Source organism: Mycetomoellerius zeteki, unplaced genomic scaffold, assembly GCF_001594055.1.
Source record: "Mycetomoellerius zeteki isolate Tzet28-1 unplaced genomic scaffold, Tzet1.0 scaffold158, whole genome shotgun sequence".
Taxonomy (NCBI): Eukaryota; Metazoa; Arthropoda; class Insecta; order Hymenoptera; family Formicidae; genus Mycetomoellerius; species Mycetomoellerius zeteki.
In genome coordinates this window covers 72,588-88,763 of record NW_017256532.1, presented here as the reverse complement: position 1 = coordinate 88,763, position 16,176 = coordinate 72,588, and the positions used below count along the sequence as shown (strand labels likewise).

General features: G+C 29.3%; 2 pseudogenes; both read left to right on the top strand.

Moving 5' to 3' along the window:
• The first annotated feature begins 509 nt into the window (after nucleotides 1-509).
• On the top strand, nucleotides 510-11,295 carry LOC108720989 (uncharacterized; annotated as a pseudogene).
• Nucleotides 4,454-6,990, top strand: LOC108721032 (uncharacterized; annotated as a pseudogene).
• Nucleotides 11,296-16,176: the final 4,881 nt, after the last annotated feature.

Here is a 16,176-nt window from a genome sequence, read left to right as displayed (position 1 = left end):
ATTATAATACGACTACACGTAATTATAAAAGTAAACCGACTTACTGCACTTATAATATATTTACAATTAGCCTTTTTTTTAAAGGCAAAATTACACACACTTTCCGTTTTTTTTATTATCACGGTTCAGTTTTTAGCTATTATCTACTTATTTATATTTAAATTAGTTTATCTCATTTTTCTCTTTTTTTCAAACAACGATAATTTTTATAACATTGCAGCTATCACATGAAGATTCTATACAATTTTGTAGATAAAGCGAATGTAAAAACAAGTCATATACATGCAAATAAAATAGATAGCAAAGAAACAATAAAATATATTATTATATGATAACATATATTAGGCGATTTTGGCGTGCTTCTGGTATAGCAATCAAAAGCAACCGCGGTTGGGGCTATCTTTGTCTTCTGATCCCTGAAAACGAAGATAGCCTCAACCGTGGTTGCTTTTGGTTGCTATACTAGAAACATGCCAAAATTCGTCTATTATTACGATAGTATTGCATCTGTTATTCGTGAAGTAGTGCAGTGAGCACAACCTAGTGGAGAAACTCACGCCACACAGTTGCATGATGAAATTATACAATTAAAACATACAAATCACGTAATGGATTGTTCCAAATCAAGTACGTGATTTTTTAAAAGTACGTAATTTGAAAAATCACATGATATGTTATTTTTTCTTCTATTTCTTTCATTCAATTCTTTAAAATTCGATAACTATAAAATCACATGATAGATAAAATTATTTCTGATATCACATGATTTTTCAAATTGAATTATTTAAAAAAATCACGTATTGAATTGCAACAAGCCGTTACATGATTTATATAATGTTTTAATTACATAATTTTATTATGTAACGTTGTGATATGATATTGTTCAGAAGGGCAATGCTGTAGTTGATAATAAAGCCAAATCATTCAATCGACGGTGGCCGCCTAGTGAGCAACGGACAGAGGTCGGCGCATTATTAATGTTAAAGATCATACGTCTCTGCGACGTTTGAACAAAGTGCAGTGGTTAGAATTATATACGCAAAAAATAAGCATCGGAATCATCAGAGAAGATAGAAGAAAACAGATAAAATGCGCGTTAAACCTTTGGGTCAGTCACCTAAGGTTTGGCAAGTGATAGAGAAGAAGAATAAGGATGGGAAGCTGATGAAGTTCACGATTCAGGAGATTCCCGAGGATCGGTATGAGGACGCGATTCAACACATGTGCACATATTTTTTAGCCGATGAACCAACTTGTCAATGTTTGAGTAAGTTTTACCGATTACTCGAAAACCTAGTGATCTTAATAATGTTCTCATTTACTATTTGTAAATTTAATTGTAAGATAAGATAAGCTATAATTAGAATAAGTAAGATCTCTCTCTCTCTCTCTCTCTTTCTCAGATTATTTTTATTTTTAGAATGATTCCTAAAGAAAAAAAATTATTTATCTTTTATTACAATTACTCATTATACCTGTTTCACGTCACTTTTTACTCTATCTTATTTGTAGATGCAAAAAATGATCCTCTATTTTTACATGATATAAATGTGCTATGGCGTACGCTACTCCCAGAAGGCATATCCGTAGCTGCATTTATTGACAATCCCAATGGTAGCAAATCCATAATCGCTGGTTTGAATGTTTTGAGTGTCGATGTTAAAAACCAAAAAGATAAATTATCCGATTATCAGGTTAGCTACAATAAACTTTGTTAGTAAATTTGGTTACTCTTGGTTACTGTATTCGAGTTCACACACACATTCTATTATGAGTACTTATAAATGCAAACAGTGTTTCCAGACATTTATGATAAATATAAGGAGGGACGTGTTGGATTAAATTGTCAAATTGAACAATTTTTGTTAAGTAATCTGTGTCTTCTAGATTTTGTTGAATATTGACATGCCTTGATTTTTTCCTACGGGAGTATGTCAATGATTTAGTGCAGATGTGTACTCTTGTTGACATCCAAAATGAGCTCAGTGGGATATGTCGTGATTTGCAATAGTTCTAATAGAATTTTCCTAAGAATGTGTTAATGAGTGCATCATAGATGTAATGTAATGCTTGTGCATCATAGATGTAATGTAATGAGCAAGTTATCATTTTAAATATTTGTAATAATAAAATAAACAAAATAAAATCAAGAAATATATTTGATTTTTTAAATTCTATTCTAATTATTTTACAGAAATCAAGCAGCTTTCAAGATTAAAAACTGATACCTAACACATCTTAAAAATACATTGTCGAATACAGATTACTTAACAAAAATTGTTGAATTTAACGAGATGTCTCCCTTTAAAGATTATCGCAATTATCGAAAATTCCCTGTATAATATAATTAAACATAATTATATATATGATATTATAATTCTAAGTTTTATCATAACAATACTGTCATATGGAACATGACTTATCAGCGTATAAATATTTATTCATTATATAATGATCATCAAATGTTTTAATTTCTTATTCGTACTTTTCGCCTTTTGTCGTAACATTGTTTTAAGGAGATTTTTTCATATCTATAAATTTTTTAAGTGTTATATTATGGCAGTATATAATATTATATGATTGACAATATGATAAAATTGAGAATTGTTTCAGTTTAAATCAGAGAAACTCAAAAATACGTATGAAATTCTAAATAAAACGAAGCTAGTGTACGAACGTTACGACGTTGACAAGCATATATATGCTGTTGGACTTAGCGTCGAACCCGATTATCGAGGGTACGGATTAAGCAAGGAATTACTAAAAGTCAGGTATAACTTACTAGGACATTAGTCCGCACATAAAGAATACATTAAGTTATTGATTCTTCACCACTTCACACACATGCCACAGTTCATATAGTCTAAAGTCCTTCAATAAAATTGCATAAATCTTTTTAGGATAAAGTAGCATTTTAATTTTTTCTAATATAAATCTTGCATTCAAGATCTTGCATCCAAGCCATTGTAATAATTTTATACTAGATTTCCATTAATTTAATATCTATCATATTAATCAAATTTATCAATGTTTCATGACTTACAAAAAAATCTCAATCTAGAGATCTTATCGGATCTGCGTATGGAGTGCCAGCAACAGCTACTGCATTTACATCGATGATTTCGCAAAAGTCAGCAGCAGGTGCGGGATTCGAAGAATTCTTAACAACAAACTTCGCCGATGTGGTGGACAAGGACGGAAAAGAATATTTTCCTAATATTAATTCTAAAGCATTTAAAATCATGGGCAAACGGATTAATACAGCCCAATAGGCGAGCGATATTCATAAATAAAGAGATTCACTAATTTTGTAACTTGGAATAAATTTTAGAATTTATTGCAGATTGCATAAAGTTTATCTAATGCAAACTGCCCAAAAATATTTTTCAATATTACCGCAATGTACATTGAAACGAATAACGAAATCATTATTATCAGCACAATAATATCGGCTTCCTGTTATAATGTAGACAAATTTAATTTCCGTTCCGATAAACATGCATCCGCGGCATTCAGATATGTGTTCGGAATAGATAACGTTTTATGATATATCTTCTCTATATACGAAGAAAAATGTGGATGATTGCATGTAACTCGCCAAAAAATTTTATCGAATATCATGTATCATCCTCTAATGAAATATGGAATGATTGATTGAAGTAGTTTTCCCAAGTTTGATGCGAAGAGCAACGGAAAAAAATTAATCGTATTTTAAATGTATGTATGACAGTGGACTCTCAAAATTAAATATTCCTAAATTGTAATATTCCCAAAAAAGAATTTTTGGAAGTAATTCAACTTGTTCTTAACTTGACATTTTTGGTTTAACAGGAAGATTTTTAGACAAATTTTAGCACACCTCGTGTGATTCACATGTCGAATGGACAACAATGATTTATCATAGCTTAGCATTAAATCTGTCAAATAAGGAATATATTGGACGAAACAACGCGTTACAGCTTGATGTATCAATAATTTATCGAAATTTTATATGTAAAATTCCGATACGAATTTTATATGTAAAAGCGACTTTCGATGTAACACAAGTTTAATTTTATATTTAACACTTTGAAAGCGTTATATCGATGTAAGAATAGCACTGAAGAGGATCCTAAATGAAGGATAGAAACATTTGCGTAATTAATTTAATATGATATCCGAATAAACATACACAGTAATAACCGGTGTCGGCTCTTATTGGCATGATTATACTGATGACTTTCTTTTTCAGATAGGGGATACCGGGGCTAGTTGTCGTACGGGGGTTGAGTATAAAAATGTTTATAACTCAAATAGGACATGGGAGAAAAATCTCTTTTTTTGACTGTAAATTGCTGATATAATATTAATTTGTTGTATAAAATGATTTGCACGACAAGCATTGTATATATTATTCATAACGATTTTTAAGAAAATGAAGTTGATGAGTAAATTTTTCTTATCACCTATTTTATTGTCTGATAAGTCTTGCATTTACTGCCAGCACAGAAAATGCTATAGTTTACGTTACGTGCACTATAGATTTCCAGTATTGGCAGTCAATTTTGAAACAGCCTTAGAGAGTTTATGGCACGTAACACAGCGCAAGCGATAATCGTCGCTACTTAACGATAACGACATCGTCGTTACAAAATTAGAGAATAGACATACTGGTAAGCATATGGTGAGAATAGACATACGGACAGAAGTCGGCGCATTATTAATGTTAAAGATCATACGTTTCTGCGACGTTTGAACAAAGTGCAGTAGTTCGAATTATATACGCAAAAAATAAGCATTGGAATCATCAGAGCAGATAGAAGAAAACAAATAAAATGCGCGTTAAACCTTTGGGTCAGCCACCTAAGATTTGGCAAGTGATAGAGAAGAAGAATAAGGATGGGAAGCTGATGAAGTTCACGATTCAGGAGATTCCCGAGGATCGGTATGAGGACGCGATTCAACACATGTGCACATACTTTTTAGTCGATGAACCAATTTGTCAATGTTTGAGTAAGTTTTATCGATTACTCGAAAACCTAGTGATCTTAATAATGTTCTCATTTTCTATTTGTAAATTTAATTGTAAGATAAAATAAGCTATAATTAGAATAAGTAAGACCTCTCTCTTTCTCTCTCTCTCTCTCTCTCTCAATTATTTTTATTTTTAGAATGATTCCTAAAGAAAAAAAATTATTTATCTTTTATTACAATTACTCATTATACCTGTTTCACGTCACTTTTTACTCTATCTTATTTGTAGATGCAAAAAATGATTCTCTATTTTTACATGATATGATTATGCTATGGCGTATGCTACTCCCAGAAGGCATATCCATAGCTGCATTCATCGATAATCCCAATGGTGGCAAATCCATAATCGCCGGTATGAATGTTTTAGGTGTCAATGTTAGAAACCAAAAAGATAATATATCCGATTATCAGGTTAGCTACATTAAACTTTATTAGTAAATTTGGTTACTCTTGATTACTGTATTCGAGTTTACACACACATTCTATTATGAGTACTTATAAGTGCAAACAGTGTTTCCAGACATTTATGGTAAATATAAAGAGGGGGGTGTTGGATTAAATTATCAAATTGAACAATTTTTGTTAAGTAATCTGTGTCTCCTATATATATAGATTTTGTCGAATATTGACATGCCTTTTTTCCTACGGGAGTATGTCAATGATTTAGTGTAGGTGCAGATGTGTACTCTTGTTGACATCCAAAATGAGCTCATTAATGGGATATGTCATGTGATTTGCAATAGTTCTAAAAGAATTTTCCTAAGAATGCGTCATAGATGTAATGCAATGTTTGTATAATGAGCAAGTTATCATTTTTAATATTTGTAGTAATAAAATAAACAAAATAAAATCAAGAAATATATTTGATTTTTTAAATTCTATTCTAATTACTTTACAGAAATCAAACAGCCTTCAAGATAAAAACTGACAAAAACTGACACCTAAAATCTTAAAAATACATTATCGAATACAGATTACTTAACAAAAATTGTTGAATTTAACCAGATGTCCCCTTTAAAGATTATCGCAATTATCGAAAATTCCCTGTATAATATAATTAAACATAATTATATATATGATATTATAATTCTAAGTTTTATCATAACAATACTGTCATATGGAATATGACATATCAGCGTATAAATATTTATTCATTATACAATGTTTTAATTTCTTATTCGTACTTTTCGCCTTTTGTCGTAACATTGTTTTAAGGAGATTTTTTCATATCTATAAATTTTTTAAGTGTTATATTATGGCAGTATATAATATTATATGATTGACAATATGATAAAATTGATAATTGTTTCAGTATAAATCAGAGAAACTAAAACATACGCGTGAAATTCTAAATAAAACGAAGATGGTGTACGAACGTTACGAAGTTGATAAGTACCTATATACTCTTGGACTTAGCGTCGAACCCGATTATCGTGGGTATGGATTAGGCAAGGAATTACTAAAAGTCAGGTATGACTTACTAGGACATTAGTTAGCACATAAAGAATACATTAAGTTATTGATTCTTCATCACTACACACACATGCCACAGTTCATATATATAGTCTAAAGTCCTTCAATAAAATTGCATAAATCTTTTTAGGATAAAATAGCATTTTAATTTTTTCTAATATAAATTTTGCATTCAAGATCTTGCATCCAAGCCATTGTAATAATTGTATACTAAGTTTCCATTAATTTAATATCTATCATATTAATCAAATTTATCAATGTTTCATGACTTACAAAAAAATCTCAATCTAGAGATCTTATCGGATCTGCGTATGGAGTGCCAGCAACAGCTACTGCAGTCACATCGATAAATTCGCAAAAGGCAGCAGCAGGTGCGGGATTCGAAGAATTCTTAACAACAAACTACGCTGATATGGTGGACAAGGACGGAAAAGAATATTTTCCTAATATTAATTCTAAAGCATTGAAAATCATGGGCAAACGGATTAATACAGCCCAATAGGCGAGCGGTATTCATAAATAAAGAGATTCACTTAATTTTGTAATTTGTAATAAATTTTAAAATTTATTGCAGCGCCAAGTGTTTTTACATGAAAAATTATTCTATTTAAATTAAATTTTTTGATTTTATACGGTTAATTCTTTAATTTTTTGAGGTAACACTTAAATTGAGCAAAGAAACGCAATTTTGTGATGATTTGTATAAGTTTTGAAGGAGAATAAATAACCACTACTTTAGTTGGTAGAGAAAATCTTTGAATGAATTGTGATTAAATAACCACTACTTTAGTTGGAAGAGGAAATGTCTTTGAATGAATTGTGATATGATAATTTCATTTAAGAGGAATTTAAACCATTTGGTTGTAATATTCCCAAAAAAGAATTTTTGGAAGTAATTCAACTTGTTCTTAATTCGACATTTTTTACGTTTGACGGGAAGATTTTTAGACAAATTTTAGCACACCTCGTGTGATTCACATGTCGAATGGACAACAACGGTTTATCATAGCTTAGCATAATATTAATTTGTTGTATAAATTGATCGACAATTTGATACATATAAAAATAAAACTCATTAAAAATTTATTCTATTTTTCTTCCGTAGAAACTTTAGAAAATCTCTCTTTTTCTCTCTCTCTCTCTCTCTTAATGCAGTTATCGGACTTACCATGTTTCTCTTAATTAATATAATGTGATTAAACAATAAGCTTGCAATTTTATTGTACAATTAGCAGCAACATCTGTACCAAACACGTTATATAAATATGCATCAAACATGTTATATAAATATCCGATAATGTTAATCTATAGAAGAGGAGTAAAAGGAGAATTGCATGTGCACTTTGTGATAACAAGTAAATAAGTGTTGTCTAGTTACTGTTAAATATTTATCGTGCGATTAATCCGAGTTAATTATAGGAACATACAATTATATACATAGACTGTCATACATATTATAAAAAATGTGACTAGATATAATTATAATAGCAAGCTTACTTTCACGCAACAATATGTTTAAAATTAGTCTTTTTTAAGAGATGAATCTACAATTATACTTGTTTCTCCTGTTTACAATTACGGTATAATTTTTAGCTACAACTCATTCACATTTAAATTGTTTACTTATCTTATTTTTCCCTTCCTTTTAAATTTTAAGCAGCGATAATTTTATAACGTTGCAGCTTTATATACGAGAGCTATCTCTTCAGAATGCATTTGTGTAATTTTGTAGATAAAGCAAATGAAGAAAAAACTCACACATGTGTACAAACAAGTTAGACAGGAAAGACGATAACATTATACATCACGATAGCATTGCAGGTTGTACCCGTTATTTGCAAGTAGCGCAGAGAGCGTAATGTTTGGAGCCTCGATTAGAGTTCTGAGATCACGTCAACTGTAGCTGACTCTCCCCACTTAGTTGATAATTAAACCAGACCAGTCGCTTGACCGGCTCGACAGTAGCTGCTTTGTAAGCAACGAACGGAAGTCGACGCATTATAAATGTTGAAGATCGCACGTTTTCGTGACATTTGGACAAAATGTCCTTTGACAAGATTATACACGCAGAAAGTAAACATCGGAGTCATCGGAGTAGATTTACAAAAGGAAATAGATAAAATGCAACGCATCAGACCGTTGGGACAACCGCCTAAAGTCTGGCAGCAAGTAGAGAAGAAAGATAAAGACGGGAAACTAAGGAAGTTTACGATTCAGGAGATTCCCGAAGATCGGTATGAAGATGCAGTTCAACACATGTGCACATTTTTCTTAGCCGATGAACCAACATGCCAATGTTTAAGTAAGTTTCACCGATTATTCGAAAATCTAGTGTTCTTTTGATGACTTTCTCGTTTATTGTCCACAAATTTGATTGCAAGAAAAAATAAGTAAAGCTGTCATTTTAAAAAAATAAAGAAATATCAGATTATTTTTATTGTTATAATATTTTCGATCTGATCAGATTTGCACCGATTTGGGTTGGATAATGTTCTATTATTGGTTGACGTTACATGTTCTACCAACAGGAGAACGTACAACGTCATTAGTAATCCAACCCAACAAACACCAAGTTACATGTACATGTTAATTGTAATATTCTACTCAACAACATAACTGTAATATAATACACATGTTATATTACAGTTATATTGTTGAGTGGGAAATTACGACTAACACGTACGTTATATGTAACTTGATGTTTTCTGGGAACAGATCGGTGCAAACTCGCTCGGACTGAATACGCTATTAGAATGATTCCTAATGGGGAAGAAAACGATTACCTTTTATAATCATATTTAGTTACATGTTATATTTGTTTTTTGTCACTTTTTGCTTTATCTTTTTTGTAGATGCAGTAAATGACCCTTTATTTATACAAGACATAAGCACGCTATGGCGTCTACTGGTTGCACAAGGTATATCCATAGCTGCATTCGCTAACGATCCCAACGGTGGAAAGCCTGTAATTGCTGGCATAAATACTCTGGGTGTCGATGTTAAAAATAAGAAAGACAGCATTTCTGGTTATCAGGTTAGTTACATAAAGCTTTGTTAATATAAATTAGATTGTTCTATTCAAGTTCGTCATTGTTCGTGGAATTTTTGTTAAAGTGGAAATTTTGTTAAAGTCCTTATAAGAAAGTGTGCTTATAATATAATTATATATAATATAATACAATATAATTATATTATATTATATAATTATAAATTTTAACTATGCTGTGTCATATGAGAATAGGGCTGCCATATGTAAAATCACTAATAACCTAAATTTTTTTTCAATGTTAATATTAATTTTCTCATCGTAAATTTCAATTATTTAATATAACATCTAACACTTTTATACCCAAAAGTTGCTTTCAGAAATAAGATGAAAGTTCAAATAGTTACAAAGTATATTTATTAATTTTGTATTTATTTAATTAAAATATTGAAATGAAGCTGGAATATAATCATTATAATATGTAATAATATTAATATATAATATATAATGAAATTAAAAGGTTAAAAATGAGCTGTTAGGAATCGGCGCTGTAATAATTGCGCAAGATTGATAAATTTGGTTGGAATAATGTTCAAATATTAGACATAGAACTACAATAAAAGATTAATATCAGAAATGATAAACATTAAACGACAAAAGAATTTAATTAATTTAAACAAAGACACTGAGTTACTTACAAGGGAAGTTTCACAACTATCCGGAACCGATTTGATTCTCCATGAAATATGTTGTTAAACACGAAAAGAGGCACGTATTTTTTTATATGGCAGCCCTATATGAGAACAGTAAAAAGGTCAAACATCAGTGTACTTTGAGTATGTCATCATAAATAATGATCGTCACATATTTTGATGTTTTGATTGGAATTTTTCGTCTTTTGTCGTAATATTGGGTCAAGGAGTCTTTTTGTTTCCTATCTATAAGTTATTAAGTATTATATTGTCGCAACGTACGATTGTATAACTAAGAATAAGTTGAATTGATAATCATTACAGTTTAAGTCAGAAAATTGCAAACATGTGCTCGAAATCGTAAGTGGTACAACAAAGATGGTATATGAGCATTACAAAGTTGACAAATATCTATATGCTATTGGACTTAGTGTAGATCCTGATTATCGAGGGTACGGATTAGGCAAGGATATTCTGAAAATCAGGTATGATTTTGTGAAAAAATTAGTTCGTTCATGAATAATAGATTATGCTATTGATCCTTCGCCACTTCACATTCATAAGTTCTTTAAAAAAATTTTTTCAGAACAAAGTTTTTCAATTTTTTCTAATAAATTATATATCCGAATAATACAGATCACGTGTCATTCTTGATTTGTCTTAACCTTTGTGATATAATTTTATATTACTTATAAAAAAAATGTTAAAAAATTAAATTTAATATTTTTAAGAATATATTATAAATTGACCAAATTTTATATGGGCCAAATCTGTATTTATTCTATCTTATCAATAAGTTGGCTTTTTATTATTAATACAAAAATCATTTAAAATTTTTTTATATTTGATTTTATTAATTTAATGTCTATCATATTGATCAGTTTCATTTTTCAATTTTTTGCGTAACTTATAAAAAAATCTTAATCTAGGGATCGTATCGGACCTATGTACGGAGTGCCAGCAACGTCCACTGTGTTTTCGTCAATAATTTCACAGAAGTCAGCAGCGGGTGCAGGATTCGAAGTACTCAGTATAAAAAATTTCGCCGATATGATAGACAAGAATGGAAAAGAATATTTTCCTGGAATTAATTCCAAGGATTTTAAAATCATGGGTAAAAGATTGTCTTAATATGATCTGATGAATGGAGCGATATTCAAGAATAACGAGATTTATATTTAAATTTGTAACCTGGAGTGTATTAAGTTTTACAATTTCTGTTGCGAACTGCTTAATATTGCTCAATGTTATCTTAGCGCACATTGAAACAAATGGTAATAAAAACCTTATTATTATCAGCGCATTATTATCAGCTTTCTGTCGAATTAAAGGCAGACATAATTTCCGTTTCGATAAAAATATAATACATCCGCGGCATCGGAATAGACATTACAAAATTTTAACACTATTCTTTCTATACATACGCAGCAAAATGCGAATTGCTTGTAGCAAATGCGAATTGCATGTAGCGAAAACTCGTACCGAATAATATATATATATATATATATCATCTTCTATGAGATAATGAACGATTGTTAATTTTTTTTACTAAATTTAATGTAAAAAGCCAATAGGAGAAAGTGATCACATTTTATTTGGAAATAAAATGCTAGGACTTTTCTTCCTGAAACACAAGATCATCTATTTACTGTTGCATTGCTCATTTTTTTAAATATACTTAAATATACTTAAATATACTTAAATATTACGTATCTATTTTTTTATAAATTAATTGTGACTCAAAACAAAGTGTATATTATATATGTATAGAAATAATTTTGTATTGAAAGTAAAACCTACCGAAATAAAAATTTTTAATAAATCTTAATAAATATGTAAATAACATTTTTGGAATTATATTATGAATAAAAAATGACTAATATTTTACTAGATTAAAATTACTAATTTTTACTAGAATTTTATATACCAAATTATTTTTACATTTTTTAGTTTAGTATACAGTATATTATTTGTATAATATTTGTATAATAAAATAATATTTGTATAATAAAGTAAACAAATAAAGAGAGAAAGATCGCTGTGTGTAGTATAATCTTTTCTTCTTGGCCTAATTAATTCACAAGTTTGTCGAGTAAAAAAATCATTCACTTTTAATTTATTTAAAAGAGGTGTTTAAACGTTATCTCTCTCTCCTCTCTCTCTCTCTCTCTCTCTCTCTCTCTTTCATTGCGACTTGTATTGTTTCTTTAAAAAGTTCATATTCATATTCTTCTTGTCGCACTCTTCATGGAATACCACGATATCATTTGTTTGTTAATTTAACGCTATTTGTGGGCCTCTATTTTGTAATTCTTAACGACAACGTCGATATCATTACGTTATCGTTGCGCAGGTTTTGTACATAGTAAAAAGTTGAGCAATGACAATGTAATGTCATCGAATTACAGAATAGGGGCCCTGATAATTATAATTTGCCAAATAATTATCTAGCAAGAGTTGTTAGAAAATTACTTGAGTAGTCTTACCTGGCTATAAAGTAGTTCCGCTTATATTGAATATAATTATGGTTAAAATGGGTCATAATGTAATTATTATATCAATATGAGTTGGAACGTTTAAATAAAAATATAAAAAACATACATATTTCTTAAGATATGTAATTTTTGACATATTTTGTATATTTGAAAATAGAATAACTACAAGAATTTAAAATTTATGTAAAAAATCACGTGTTTTTAATGTATCTTACAAAAAATGGTACTGTTGATATTTTTGTTAAAATTTTACTCGTGCAAAGAGAGAGCTCATTAAAATGTTTACTACATTTTTTTAGCTTACGTAAAAATTTTAAAAACTACTAAAAAAATTCAAGTTTTTAAAATTACTACATATGTTTTTATAATTGCGCGGTTGTAAGAGAGAAGAGAGAGAGAGAGAAGAAGAGAGAGAAAAAGAGAGAAGAAGTATTGAACTTACAATTTTATAGTAAATTAACAGGTATATTATTATATGTACCTACGTATATATTAAATAAGTTGCGTAAATATTTGATGTTAATATGTAGAAAAATAGAAAATTGCATCATGTAGTGAAGAACAAATAAATATAGTACCACCAAATAATATTTATTGTGTTATTAATATGACTTATTGCAAACGTGTATAAATTATTATAATATTACTACATATAACTTCAAATGCAAAATGCTCTTTAATTTCGCAATATATCCTTATTATTTTACTTCACATGTATTAATAACAATCTGAATTAGATATAATATTACAGAAACTTATTGGATTAGAAAAATATGGGGTGTGTATTTATTTTTTTGAGAGGCAAATAAAATTACATTTATACTTTATTTTCATTCGAAAAGTTTTTAGATCGTGCTATTGCTTCTTCGCATTTAAATTTTATTTCATTTTTTCTTTTTTTAAATGACTTTTTGAACTTACAACTATCATACGAGAACTATTTACATACTTTTGTAATGTTATCTTTGTGCTGGTTATAAAATGTCCAGAACGATCATCATCGTCAATTGACATTAGACTATTGCATTTTAAAAACAGTTAAATCACTTGTAGATTGTTTTTCAAAAGTACCGAATGCTAGCCGAAACATCTTTCTATAGCACTTTTACTCATTATCAGTTTGCTATTGCATTTTAAAAACAGTTAAATCACTTGCTTTTCAAAAGTACCGAATGCTTGCCGAAACATCTTTCTATAGCACTTTCACTCATTATCAGTTTGTAACAAAATCGCTTAATTAACGCACACGCTGTTCTATACCATTCATTTCAACGAACGATAAAATTACAAAAATATAAAAAACGATAAAAAATTATCAGAAAAAGAACAACTTATAACTTTGAATGTCAGTACGTGGCAGATTTAATTTAGAAGAGATACAGTGTGCTATTTAGAGTGGTAGTTGATAATTATAAGTGGTTGGCGAGTATACTCGTTCCTTGATTTATAGCTGCGGAGTACCTATTCATTCCACGGTTTTTTTTACGCGATTGAGAATCGTGTAAATGGAGTCTGCTAGTATAAAAAAAACGCAAGAGAAAAGCCCATATATATATATGTTGTAAAATCATTTATTTCATATATTTGCACAAAAACAATAATAAAAGTTCAAAATACCGCATGAACGGAAGGATATATTTTACCGAGTAAAAAAACCATGTATAAAAAGTAAATCAGGGATGAGTGCACTTTTTCGTGTATCAATAATAATCTTGAGATTGATATTATGGAAGCTTATTGAATTTATCAAAAATATACAGCGTATTATTTTAATAAAAAGTGTTAAAAAAGTATTATATTTTACTTTCATCATCTATTTTTAATTTGTGTTACTATTTATATTCACATCAAATTCACCATTTTATTTCTCAATTTACCTCATTTCCTCCGTCTCTTTAAAACAACATTTTTTCTAAAATTGTTCTTATTGTATCAGAAGGATAAAGTATGTTTTGTAAGAACATGTCTCCACAATTTTGGAAATAAAGGAGAGAAATGTAGAAAAAAAATGCATACAAAATAGCTAGGAAAAACGATAACACATTTTCATTACCTTAACATAATAGTACTAAATGACATTTGCGAATAACGAAGCAAACATAACGTCATATTTATTAATAATAAAGGCAGACTATTCGATCGACAGTGGTCTTCTGGTGAACAATTGTAGAGATTGTCGCATAATTAATAATAAGATTAATTAATAACCGATTTGGTGGACAAAGATAACAATTATGGGGTGTATTTCTCTATTAATTGCGTGTTTAAAATAATGGATAAAAAGATGTCTTAATATAGCCCTATGAACAATGCGGTGTAAGAATTACATAATATATGAGAATTAAGTAATTTTCATTTAATTTTATACTATGGAGTAAGTCTTTTCCAATTTTTATTGTGATCTGCTCAATATTCCGCATACAACATCGTGATGCATTGATACGAATGACAATAAAGGGCGCCTTTTCGGCGAGTTGAGCTTACGTCAAGTCCATTATTATCGGCTTCTTGTCGAAACGCGGGCAGGCGTAACTTCCGTTCCGTTAAACATGCACTCGTGACATTTGGATGCACTTGGAATATATAGGTGTTACAAAATTTTAATGACATACCTCCTGTGCATACGCAGCGAAATGCGGGTTGTATGTTACATGTTGGAACACGTACCGTAATTTGTAGCGATGTTGGTCGTGTGGTCAGAATTTAAGATTGTGGACATTATGCATATCAAAGAGAGAAATCTATATATAATCAATGAGTGTTAAAGAAGCATTATATGAAACATATCAAATCAATATGAATTATAATATTAAATTATAATATTGAATCAATATCAAAATTGCAAAACTTTATGCATTTGTTAATAATAAATTTGTTATTTATGTATTTGTTAATAATAAAACAATACAAAATCAGTAAATATTACATGTAATACAATTATTGTGTATTAAGAAATAAAAGAAAATGATAAGAAACTTTGTGATTACAAGAAATTTCTGTATCTAATTAAACTTTCTGTAATTTTTACATATAGTTTGTAACTTTCTTTACCCAAATATGTAGTTATTATAGTTGTTTAATGAAACTATTTGGCAAACATTAACAAACACGCGTGTAATTGTATCGACATATTTGCCAATCCTGAGTAAATATAAGTACTTGTTGCTCCAACAAGTGGTCGGATTTTATTGTGTGAGCTTATCTTTATCTCTTTCGATTCCGATTGGTTTGTTTTAATTCCAGTCAATTTCGATCAGATGTAATCAATTTCAATGGTTTTAACTCTATCTGATATCGCGAAATCTCATTTAGTGTTAATTAACTTCACGGATTATCGAGGATTATTCTTGAAATCTATTTGAGCTTAACCTATCCAATACCCCGGAAATAAGCAATTGTTCAGATATGCATGAAGTGTCGTTATTGAAATTCAAATAATGCAAATGTTACATATATTATATGTTTCTATAATATATTTATACACATACATATGTATAAGTTTATATTTTTGTATCAT